Source organism: Somniosus microcephalus, chromosome 23 (genome assembly GCF_052327205.1).
Source record: "Somniosus microcephalus isolate GS21.2 chromosome 23, FLI_Smic_1.0, whole genome shotgun sequence".
Classification (NCBI taxonomy): domain Eukaryota; kingdom Metazoa; phylum Chordata; class Chondrichthyes; order Squaliformes; family Somniosidae; genus Somniosus; species Somniosus microcephalus.
Window position 1 is genome coordinate 16,698,345 of NC_141009.1, and position 12,423 is coordinate 16,710,767.

The window sequence follows — 12,423 nt, forward strand, 5'->3', positions numbered from 1 at the left end:
GGACCTCCTCGTAGGACTGCTCCTGGGCCTGGCCAAAGTGGCCATCAACTGGTCCAGGCAGCAGGCGGTCAAGGGGGTCGTTAGGCCCGTCTGCCTGCCTCTCTTCCGCGGCCACGTTCGCGCCTGGGTGGCCCTGGAGATGGAGCACGCGGTGTCCGCCAGCAAGCTCGATGCCTTCTGCGACCGGTGAGCACCGCAGGGACTGGAGTGCATCATCACCCCCGGGAACCAAATTTTAATTTAATTTATTAAGATTCCTTTAATGTTTTAAGTTAAGTTACATTTTATTTGTTTTGTGTGCATCAAAAGAGTACACTCAAAGGGTAGACCAATATCAGGTGCAGTCTAATCGCAAGTCATGATTGCCACAGGCTTTTTCCAGTTCTTAAAGGGGAGCTTCACTGATGCTGCAGAACCTCATGCCCAGTATTGTTGGCTGTGCAGCTGCCTCAGCAAGCAGCAGGTCGTCAAGGAGAAGGAGCTGGAGGACTGAAAAAGCTGTACTCATGGCAGATCCACGCCCCAGGGAGAGAGCCCGCAGATTCTGCGAACAAGCATTGGAGGCATTGGTGTTCGCTGTGGCGAGATGGAGGGCAGTGCTCTACCCGGCAAGTGGCAGGAAGCCCTTGCTGCAAGTCTTCCGCACCATGTGGAGGGAGGTAGTGCAGCACGTCTCGGGCAACACTGTGGTCCCCAGGGCCCCCACACAGTGCAGGAAGAAATTTAACAACCTCACTCAGGTGGTCAGGGTGAGTGAATGCTTCTACAAATGCTACGTACCACCACGTGAACCACAGTCTTCACACACTGCCCAAAGCACCACACCCCCAGCACTCATCCACCAACAATCACTACCTACCAACACTCACACCCAAATCTCACACCTTGCACACAATGACAGCTATTCAACTATAGCAGGCACATCACCCAAACACATTGCTCCACACTCACTCACACACTTTCCTTTCTCTTGCAGGCCAAGGTGGCTCATAACAGGAGGAAGGAGGAGCGCACGGGTGGGGGACAAGCCGACACCCAACCACCGTCTGCGCTGGAAAATAGAGTGCTGCAGATTATTGGGTGCGAGGTGGTGGGCACCGTGGCCACCAGTGACGTTGACCCCCTTAGGGACAATAACGGTATGCTCATCCCTACTCCTTCTTCTCACATCCCACTTCCCCCTCACCCCACAAGTGTTTTGCACTTTCCAGCTAATCATGCTGTATGCATGCATTTCTCCCTGCCTTTCTCCCCTCACGCAGCTTAACCCAACTCTTGTGCCTTTATGCTTTCAGATAATGAGCAAGCACCTGAACAGCCTGCCCCTGAGGGCACAGTAGAGAGCGAGGCGGGAGAAGAGGAGGGGGCGAACACACCAAGTCAATGCATGTCTCACCTGCAGGCACCAGCTCAGACACTGGCACTACGCTTTCTTTAGAGACTAGTATAGTAGTGGGATCTGCACAGGGTGAAGCACCGGGGATGAGTGAGCTGCAGCAAGGCCATGGGGAAAGGGTAGCTCAGGGGCAGCACCCCGGAGGGCAAGTTCTGCTGCACAGGACTCAGATGAGGACCTCGATGGGGCGGCGTTTTGAAGAAGGGTGATGGGCATACACATGGAGATGATAGGTGCAATGGCAAGGGTGCCCGAGATCCACTCGGCAATGATAAGGAGTGTGGAGGAGTCCATCCCCAACATTGCATAAGGTTCTGCGCACACCATGGAGCCCATCATTTCCAGTCTGCAAAGGACGGTAGACTCCCAGAGAGACCATGGTGACCCAGACCTGATACCGCGTGTGATGGGCGATCTGGCAATTTCCATTGCAGCACAGGCGGAAGCGATGCAATGTCTTAGTGCTGTAATGCAGTCTATGCTTGGTGGCATCCAATCTCAGACTGCTCTCATGCAGTCTCAGCTTGATGCCACGCAAGCTCTGACTGCTCCAACAGATTGCTATAGATGCGGAGGTGCTGCCCCGGGGGAGTGGCAGTGGGTCAGTGGAACAGGAACCTGTTGTCCTCTCAGGATGACAGCATTCCTGTTCCCACCACTGCCACTCTACCAGTGCCCTGGTCATTGCCTGTCATCCAGCCAGCCCAGACTGCTGCCGCCCATGCTGAGGTGGTGCAGTCTATAGTCGGGCCTTCCAGGCTCAGGGCGGGTTGAGGACGTCCTGCAAAGCCATCTGAAGTCTCCCACACGGACAATCAGCAGCCTTCCACCAGACTTGTTGCAGCCACTGGGACAACACTTCGTAGGAGCACTAGAGCAGGCAAAGGCACAGTAACAAGAGGCACTAAGAGATTGCACAAGGGTGAATAGTTAATATTTTTGTTGTAAATATGTGTTCACTGATTAGTGATAAATTTATTAATTCAGTTTGGATTCTTTTGTGGTGTCTCTCATTTCAGCTTTGCACTGTGAAATGGCCTGCGACAAGGATGGTCTGATGGGGATGTGGTGAGCAACAGGGATCTTGGGTTTAATTCATTCGAACCACAGTCTGAAGATTGGTGTGGGAGAAGTGGGTTTCGATTCATGGGGCGCTGGCACCAGTACTGGGGAAAAAGAGAGCTGTTCCGTTGGAACGGACTACACCTGAACCATGCTGGGACCAGAGTTCTAGAGAATTGAATAACTAGGGAGGGGTGGAGAGAAATCTGGAATGCTAAAGAGAAAAGACAAGGAAGCAGTGCAGGAAAGTGATTGGGGTAAGGATAACCAATTGTGTCAGGAAGGGACAGAGTGTACAATCACAAGAGTGCACGAACAAATAGGGTCCGGGTAAGAAAAAATGGTAATAAGACAAATAGGGTCATAGTACAAAAAAATGTTAAGATGTCTAAAAATGTTAAAAAGACAAATCTAAAGGCACTGTATCTGAATGCACGAAGCATTCGTAATAAGGTAGACGAATTAACAGCGCAAATAGATGTAACCGGATACAATATAATTGCGATTATGGAGACATGGCTGCAAGGTGACCAAGGCTGGGAGCTGAATATCCAAGGATATTTGATATTTAGGAAGGACAGGCGTTGTTAATAAAAGGATGAAATCAGAGCAATAGTGAGAAAGGATATTGGCTCAGAAAATCAAGATGTAGAATCAGACTGGGTGGAGCTAAGAAGCACCAAGGGGCAGAAAACATTGATGGGAGTTGTTTATAGGCCTCCAAACAGTAGTGGTAATGTAGGGGATAGCATCAAACAGGAAATTAGAGATGTATGTAACAAGGTTACTACAGTAATCATGGGTGACTTTAATCTACATTTAGACTGGCCAAACCAAATTAGCAATAATATTGTGGAGGATGAATACCTAGAGTGTGTACAAGATAGTTTTTTAGATCAGTATGTTGAGGAGCCAACTAGGGAACAGGCTATCCTAGATTGGGTATTGTGCAATGAGAAGGGGTTAATTAATGATCTTGTTGTGCGGGGTCCTTTAGGGAAGAGTGACCATAACATGATAGATTCTTCATTAAGATTCTTCATCAAGATGGAAAGTGAAGAAGTCCAATCCGAAACTAGGATCCTAAATCTAAACAAAGGAAACAACGAAGGTATGAGGAGTGAGTTGGCTATGATAGATTGGGGAGCTTTATTAAAAGGCATGATGGTGGATAGGCAATGGCTAACATTTAAGGAACGAATGCATGAATTGCAACAGTTATACATTCCTTTCTGGTGCAAAAACACAAAAGGAAAAGCGGCCCAACCCTGTCTTCTCCACCCTCACCTGTAATAAGCACAAAGAGCTCATGGATTTCTTTGTTATTAAGATTGAGACCATCCAGTCAGCTGCCTCTGCTGCTTCTCCCTTCCACTTGCACACCAAGCCAAACTTCTCCCCAGGCTCCCCTCTGCCCTAGCTCTGAACCTGTGTCTTTCTCCAATTTCTCTCCCATTTCCCCTCTTGTCCTCTCTGAGCTCATCTTGGTCAAAGAGCCACCTCCGGCTCCCTTGAACCTATTCCCATTAAACTGCTGACCACCCAACTTCCATTCCTAGCTTCCATGCTAGCTCATATTGTAAATGGTTCCCTGTTCGCATGTACAGTTCCTCTCACTTTTAAAACTGCCATCATCTCCCCCTCCTCAAAAAACCCTCTTTCAACCCCTCTGCCCTTGTAAATTACCGCTCAATCTCCATCCTTTCTTTCCTGTCCAATGTTCTTGAACATGTTGTCATCTCCCAAATCTGTGCCCATCTTTCATGCAACTCCATGTTTGAATCTCTCTAATCAGGTTTCTGTCTCTACCACAGCACTGAAACAACCCCGATCAACGTCACAAATGACAGCCCGAGTTACAATTACTGTGGTACATTTTACCTTCTCATCCTCTCTGCAGTTTTTGACATGGCAGACCATACCATTCTCCAACTCCTTTCCTCTGTTGTCCCGCTCAGTGGGATTGCCCTGCTTGGTTCAGCTCATCCATCCGATTGTAATCAGAGCATCTCCAGCAATGGCTCCTCTTCCTGCCTCACACCATTACCTCCTGAATCCTTCAAGGTTCTGTATTGGCCCCCTTACTCTTCCACCTCTACATGCTGCCCCTTACCGACATCATCCGCTGACATGGGAATCAGCTTCCACATGTACGTTCTCAACACTCAGGTCTACTTATCCATCTCTCGACCCCTCCACTAACCGTGTTGTCATGTTGCTTGTCCAATATCTAGTCCTGAATGAGATGCAATTTCTTCTCGTTAAACATTGGAAAAATCGAAGCCATGGTCTTTGGCTCTGACCACAAACTCCATACCTTCACCACCAATTCTATCCTCCTCCCTGGTCATGTTCTCGGATGAACCAGAATGGTCGCAATTTTGTCCTCCTATTTGCCCCCAAGCTGCATTTCCCACCACATAATAACCATCACAAAGATCGCCTACTTCCACCGCTGCCTCAGGCCACATGCCGCTGAAGTCCTCATCCATGCCTCAGTCACCTCCATACTCAACTACTCCAATGCTCGCCTAGCCACCCTCCCATTCTCCAACCTCTAAACTTCATCAAAAAATTATCTGTTAGTAATAGGTAAATATATTTAATAGTATTTGTTAGCATAAAGAACTTAGATAAAAGTGGAAAATGACATCATTTTTGGTTTTAGTACAAGTTTATATTTACCTTCACGAAGCACAGCTGAAATATCAAGATGTTATCTGAGCGGAGACAGCTCAGAAAACTGCTCCACAGTCACTTGCAAGTGTGCAATCATCGTGACAAGTTTACATAGTGTTTGCTACTATAAATTTCTATGTCCACATTGATTATGGAAAAAGTTGACACAAAAAGTGCATAAAAAATGACAGGAAGTCAAATGGCACAGACAAGAAGTGCATGCAGGCACTAAATGAGTCAGCGGATATGCTGTTTTATCCATCCATCCATGTAACATACATTAGCTCACTAACTTACAGATCATTCAGTTTTGTAGAAGCATTAGTGGTATTTTTAGATTTTACTCAGAAAAATAAATTGGCGAAGGGCTTTCAGTTTCGAACATCACGGGGCTGGATTTTCATGGGTAAGACGGGGGGGGGCTCCAATGCGGGCGGGAAACCCGAAAGAACGGGTTTCCCACAGGCCCTGTTGACTTTAACGGCAGGGCCTGATTTGTATCTAAAGCCTGTTTCCCACCCATAGCCAGCCAGATGGAGAGGCTGGCTGGCTGCGGACATGTAAGCCTGCAGCACTAGGCTGCACAGAGGAGGGAGGGAGGGAGGGAGTAGCTGGGGGCCGGCACCGGCCTCGGCCTCCATAGGATCGGGGGGGTGGGGGGAGGAGAAGGAAGATCGGGCCTCCTTATGATCGGGGGGAGGAAACAAGGAAGATCAGGGCCTCCGTAGGATCGGGGGTGGGGCTGGGGTCGAGAACAAGGAAGATCAGGGCCTCCGTAGGATCGGGGATGGGGCTGGGGTCGAGAACAAGGAAGATCGGGGCCTCCGTAAGATCAGGGAGGGTGGGACAAGGAAGATCGGGGCCTCCAGAGGATCTTGGGAGGGAAGAATAGATTGGGGCCAGCCACCAGAGGATCGTGGCCGGCCTCAAGATAAATCGGTGGGGGAGCCAGAGAGGGGAATCAGATTGTGGCCAGCCTCAGGATCATCGGTAGGGGTGCGGGGGGGTCGGGGAAAGAGATCGGAGGCCTCGTGAGGGGGTCTCCAATCGCTGGGAGTGGGCTAGGCAGGGACCCTGGATCCAGGAGATAGGTATAAGAAATAGGAGCAGGAGTAGGCCAATCGGCCCCTCGAGCCTGCTCTTAGCTCCTGGATGCAGCAGTCCTTGCCTTGGTGTAACTGCCAGTGTGTAAAATCTGATCAGCCATAGTTAAAAAAAACAAAATGGTGGTTAAAGAGGCTTCTAGCCTCATTAAAATATTTAAATTGACATCCCATCTCCTGGCAGCTGGTTGGCTGCCCACCCTGCCCCGCCTCCATTAAAACCGGAAGTGGGCGGGTTGAGGTCGGGATTCCGATTTTTATCAATTTAACTACCCCCACGCTCCAAATTTTTCGGGTTAAAATTCCCCCCATAGTTTCAGGTGCAATATAAAAGGAACATTCAGCTTTACAGTGAACAGTGCTTTGTGTGTGGGCTCCCGGAAATGCCCATTTTAACTGGCAGTTGCCTCAAGGGTGATTCTGATTTACACTGGCGTGCACAAGGGTATAAACAACTAAATGTACATTTTGAATCCTCAGCATTGCTACTCAATAGTGCAGCATTTTAATCTTGTACCATTAACATGAATAATTTCATAGGAAAGTGGTTGTCTCCTACTACTACATTCTTTCCGTTTTGTTTTACTCGTTTCCTGTTTATGTACCATGATGATACAAAGATTGGTACAGCAAGTACCCAGAGATGGCATCATCTCAGTAACTGCAGGATTGATGTTATCTGGAACCAAAATAATTGACAGAAAGTTGCAAGAGCTGGGTTTCAGACTCTGCCTCCATAAAATTATTGGGGTGAAATTTAACCCCCAAAAACAGATGGGTTGGGATTAGGTGAGATGCAACATTTTTTTAAGTCTCAAACCCAAGAAATGGCGATAGAGAAATCGTGAAAGGGAAGGGAAGGGAAGGATTGGAGGTGCACTATGTGAAGGCGAGGAGAGGGTGCAAATTGGAAGCAAAGTTGATGAAATTTTCCAGTTCGGGGTGAGAGCATGAAGCAGCACCAATACAGTCATCAAAAGAGGTGAGGGAGGGGACATGAGTAGGACTGGAACAAAGAATGTTCCACATAACCTATGAAAAGGCCAGGACCCATACGGGTTCCCATGGCAACACCTTTTATTTGGAGGAAATGAGAGCAGTTAAATAAGAAGTTGTTCAATGCAAGAACAAGTTCAGCTAGGCAGAGTGGTGGTGGTGGATGGGGACTAGTTGGGCCTCCATTCAAGGAAGAAAGCGGAGGGCCTGTAGGCTGTCCTAGTGGAGATGGAGGTGTAATGGGACTGGATGCGCATGGTGAAAAGGAGACGGTTAGGGTCAGGAAATTGGAAACTGTTAAAGTGACAGAGGGCGTCAGAAGAGTCGCGGATGTAGGTTGGAAGAGACTGGACAAGGGGAGAAAAAATAGTCGCGATAGGAAGAAATAAGTTCGGTGGGGCAAAAATAAGCTGAAACGATGGGTCTACCAGGGCAGTCCTGTTTGTGGATCTTGGGAAGGAGGGAGAAGCAGGCTGTGCAATGTTTGGGGACTATGAGGTTGAAGACCATGAGGCCGGGGTTGGGGCGGGGAGATCTCCAGAGATTAGGCGTCGGTCTGGGAAACAATGGCTTGATCTTCGGTGGAGGAGTCGTGGTCCAGGGGGAGGTAGGAGGAGGTATCGAGAGAGTTGGTGTTCAGCCTCCGCAAGGTAGAGATCTATTTGCCAAACAACAGCGCCCTGGTCAGCAGGTTTAACGACAATGTCAGGGTTGGTCCTGAGAGAATGGAGTGCTGCAAGTTCAGAGAGAGTGTAAAAAGTAATAAAGACTTAACTTTTTGGGCATTTTCTGATCTTGCCTCTTCTTCCCATTAGGTTAAAATGGTTTCCCTTCTCAGGCTGATGGTTAAAATAGCAGTCGAGCCCCATTGACATTATTGAAGCCTGATCTGCACATTTAAAGTAGGAGCCTGCCGCTTTCCAGCAGCTGTCCAGAATGCCTGCTCAGAAAAGCAGCTTAAAACCGTAATCTGTGGGACCAGTGCGGGACCTCGGCAGGTGAGTTCCACAAGCTATTTTAATTGTCCAGGCAAGCATAGTTAAAAATGACTCCTTTAGTGTTAATATTCAATCCCAAAAAAACCCTCGATGTACACAAAATGCCCTCAGTGTTGTTCTATAAACAATGGGCTGCTCTTGTAAACTACCTTCAGATATATAGATTTGGCCAACTGACAGTGGTATTGTGTGTTTGGTCAGCAATATTTTATAAAGCTACTAAAAAGATGTCCTGATTTCCACTTCCAACATAACTAAACCTGGTTCATCTGTAATAAATTAGTTCTATTAAGATCAACATAATGTGTGCTAAATTTGGTTGACCTGATCAGATTATTTAAAACTTCAAGGGGAAAAAATTCGGTTGCTTTGCGCCTCTCGTTAGCGCCCCAAGGGGGCGCCAACGGGGCCCAAAACACCTAGCGCCCGGGCGTGGCGCTGCTAACACCTCCCGCGAAATTCAGCGGAAGGTTAGCGCCGGCGGTAGCCAGTAGCGCCCCGAGTCTCCAGCGATGACATCATTGCCGTGCGCAGCGCCCCACCCGCAAACTTGGCTCGCACCCACTGACCTACCAACGGACACTATGTCTGACAGGGTCAGGGTGACGTTTTTGCGGCCGGGGCGGCATAAATTAACGGGCAGGTGCCGGGCGACCATTTTTTTTTGGGCCGTCTGCCAGCACCTGCCTCCTCTCGCCTCCTCCTGCAAGGTGCCGGCCGCGATCGGTCAGCCTGGCACTCCTCTCGAGTGCCGGGCTCTTTTGCCGGTACCCCGCTCCCCGCTGGTCCAGCAGCTCCGGTGCGTGCTGCGCTAGGCCCTTCTCCTTTAATCAGGGGAGGGAGGCCTGCAGTGCCGCAGCGTGATGTGCTGATGCACGTGGCGCTGCTGTACATAGTGCCGCGATATTCAATGGTAGCGCCCCAAGCAGGAGGCTGGGCGCTACCATTCAATTTCAGGCGTGGATGTGCTAACTTTTTCAGGGCGCTACTTTTAGCCAATTTTCCCCCCCCAAATGTTTTGCAAAGAAACCTTCAGAGATTACAAGTATTTAAAGCTTGAGTATTTAAAAAAAATAAAAATAGAAGTGCACATCTTCTTAATGTAAGTAAAACTGATAATTACAAAGTAATTAAAAGTGACTGTTACATAATGTTATTTCCCTTAATGTAGCATTCCTAACAAATGGAGTTAACATCCGGATTTAGGTCATACAATTTCCAATGATATCACAGTAGAAAACTAGATGTCACCAATTCTGTACAAAGCAACTAACTGTCTTACAGCCTGTATATATCAAGCTGATTTTCGTGCAAAGGCTATTTTATAGAATAATAAAGTGCAACACTTGTTTGAAAGTTATACAATAAATTCACTTAAATAGCTATTAGTATACTTCAGTCCTGCTGTGAGGTCTTCAGATAGTGGTAACTCAATTAATGTGTTAAATGAGCTGTAAATGCTGCAAAATGCAGTAATCAGCTATCCCTAGTCAGTCATTATTTTCCATAGAAACTAGTAAATACTCTTTCATTCCACAATATGTATAGGAGGCTGAATTAAATACCACAGTACTTAACAGGGAAATAATTAATTTTTTAAAAATCTAAGTTTTGATTGGATTATATTGGCCAAGAAATTGCAGTTGGCGGCGTAGTTATGGAGTATGCCGCCGACCTGTGAAAAGAATACGAACTTACCTGATGGGGGCCCTCCTTTGTGACACTGCATACTCGAGGGCAGCGTAATGGCCCACGAATTCCAAGGGCGCAGCAGGTGCGGAACCATACCTGGGATAACGTGGGCCTTGTGCTCCAATCAGTACAACAAAAGGAAGGTGTCTACCTCCAATACGGATAACTTTCTTTCTATTGCATTTCATCCGATGTATTTTCAGAATAATTATAAGGATTAGGAGAGTAAATAGTTCCAAAATGACCCGTTCTCTCTCTCTCCCCCACCCCCCAACACAGACCCACCTAAAAACATTATTTGGAAATTAGTTCTTAAATCTAATTTAGGAATTAGAGTTCTGATAAATTGTTGAAGCTCTTGTGAAATTTCATATAAAATAACATGGACAGGTGATACAAACATAAATACAACAGAGCCCAAACAAGATCTGAAAAATCTGTACGTTAATCATTGGAGGTGTTTCGGACAGTTTTACAATTCATTACCTCACATTCCGGAGCTAATAGAATGAGTAACTGTCTTTATCTAATCCCCTTACGCTGATGCAAACAGGCCCTGCGCCTATTTGCATCAACCGTAAAATTTTCGGATGTAATTGCTGGGAAGTGGATGGGCAATTAGCCTAACTCTGCGCCAACAATTGAGATTTCTAAGGTGGTGCGGATCATCAGTTCAGGCGTAACTTGACAGATCGCAAGTTTGGGATTTAGCACATTCAAAGGTGGTATGAGAGTATGCCGTCATACCCACCGCAAATTCTGGCCCTCTAGAATGTTCAAATAGGGTATGTGGTAAATAAGGAGGCGGCATTTAATACAATTGTTTCTGCACTGATGATTGTATGAAGCACAATATAACTCTAGTTTGAGGCTATTCATGAGTACAAACGGAATGTTAGAGTCATAGGCCTAGAAATTCGGTATAGCCGCGTTTGGGGCGCTAGTCCTGGCGATGCGCAAAGTTTAGCGCCAGGCGCAATTTAGCGCCACCTAGTGCGATATTGGGTTGCAGCGCCCCTAAAGGTGATTGCGGCGCTAAATCAGGCGCTGCACGCTACTCCTAAGGCGCTAACCCGGCGGCGCAACCCAATTTCACGGCGGCGGGGCGCAGCGAGGGTGCTGTCAATAATCACTTTCCCTGAGACACACTGGCGCCGGCCAGCTCTTAAAGGGGCAGGTCAATTGGCATCACCAGACACACTCACTGCCTTGTAGGCCTTCAAAGCGGTGGGAGCCTACCTGTGGCGCACCAGCCTAGCAAGACATGGAAAGGGTGAGGCAGAGGGTGGAATGCCTCACTGATGGGGCATTGGATGCTTTGGTTGGCGCAGTGGAATCAAGGCCAAGGAAGATGGTCGGAATGTGATTTATGTTTTGGACAGTCTCCCGGGTGTGAGAGGCAGATATGTGTCTGTGTATTAGTTTTGCTTTCTGTTGCCATAGCTTTCTCATGTTTGAAGGAACCACATTTTGTGTAATGAAATACTTTCTTCATTTACAATGGCCATGCCTGCTATTTACATGCATCTTGCCCTTCACAGGCTTGGGGGTATCAGACCGGTTCCATTCCTGTTCTTGGAATGGCAGCAAGCATTCCATGAGAGGGGCCTAGAAGCTACTTCTGATCAGCCTCTGACGCGCAGCCTGAGAAGAGCCGCTCGTGTAGAAGTTCAGGCCAGCAGGCATCTTCTCAGCCACCGACAGAGATGTCCTGCACCTTATGAGGCTGCAGATCTGGCTGAAGCAGCTGGCACAGCTCAGTCACCACCTCCTTTCTAAATCGCAGCCTTCGGACACACTGCTCCTCCGGCATGTTCATGTAGGAAAACTGCTGTCGGAAAACCCTGCCAGCGTAAGGTCTGCTGTGGCGACGTCTGTTGGCCCTCCTCCGTCTGGCCATGCCCGCCCCCCTCTCCCAGCATTTCAGTGCCCTTTCCAGATGATTCAGCAGCAGGACTTCCCCTCCAATGCAGCCCCCATAATAAGTGTTCCCCGTTGTCAAGGCTCACCAACAGCAAGGTGATGGTCAGAAGGCTGAAGATCGTCTGTCTGTGCTGGCTCAGTGGTCAAATGGCTCTCCGTGTGCAGCTCAGCAACTCTTTGTAGCTCTCGAGGAAGTTGTGCTCCAAAAATGGCTGCCGCTTTTAAACCACACCAGTCCCCTTTAAATAACGCTCCTCCAGCCCGAGAGCGACTTGGTAAGGTCCAGGTAAGCTGTCACTATTAGCGCCAGGCGCTACGGAGAGGGGCGCCACTGAATTTCCGGTCCGGGGTGCCCAAAAGGCGTTGCACACTCAAATGACATCATAATCAGCCTGCGCCCATGAGCGGGTGCTAAGATTTAGCGCCGGCGCTAAATGCATGCTCAATATGGGGCGAGGCACCTTGTGCCCGCCCGGAAATTGGCTAGCGCCCCACTTCTAGGCCTCTTTAGGCGTTAATCGGTGGCGCTAACAAGCGAATTTCTCCCCCATAGAGTTATACAGCACAGAAAGAG

The 12,423-nt window shown here is 48.2% G+C and overlaps 1 protein-coding gene and 1 long non-coding RNA gene across 4 annotated transcripts in view; one reads left to right on the top strand and one right to left on the bottom strand.

Moving 5' to 3' along the window:
* LOC147101684 (transforming growth factor beta receptor type 3-like) overlaps window positions 1-12,423 on the bottom strand; it is a 141,549-nt gene that overhangs the window by 91,485 nt on the left and 37,641 nt on the right. The window lies entirely within an intron of this gene.
* The window catches only part of LOC147101685 (uncharacterized), a 44,732-nt gene continuing 38,228 nt past the window's right edge, over window positions 5,920-12,423 (top strand). The window contains exons 1-2 of the long non-coding RNA XR_015073338.1: window positions 5,920-7,222; window positions 8,052-8,234. This is a non-coding gene — a long non-coding RNA (uncharacterized LOC147101685). The remainder of the gene's footprint in view (window positions 7,223-8,051; window positions 8,235-12,423) is intronic.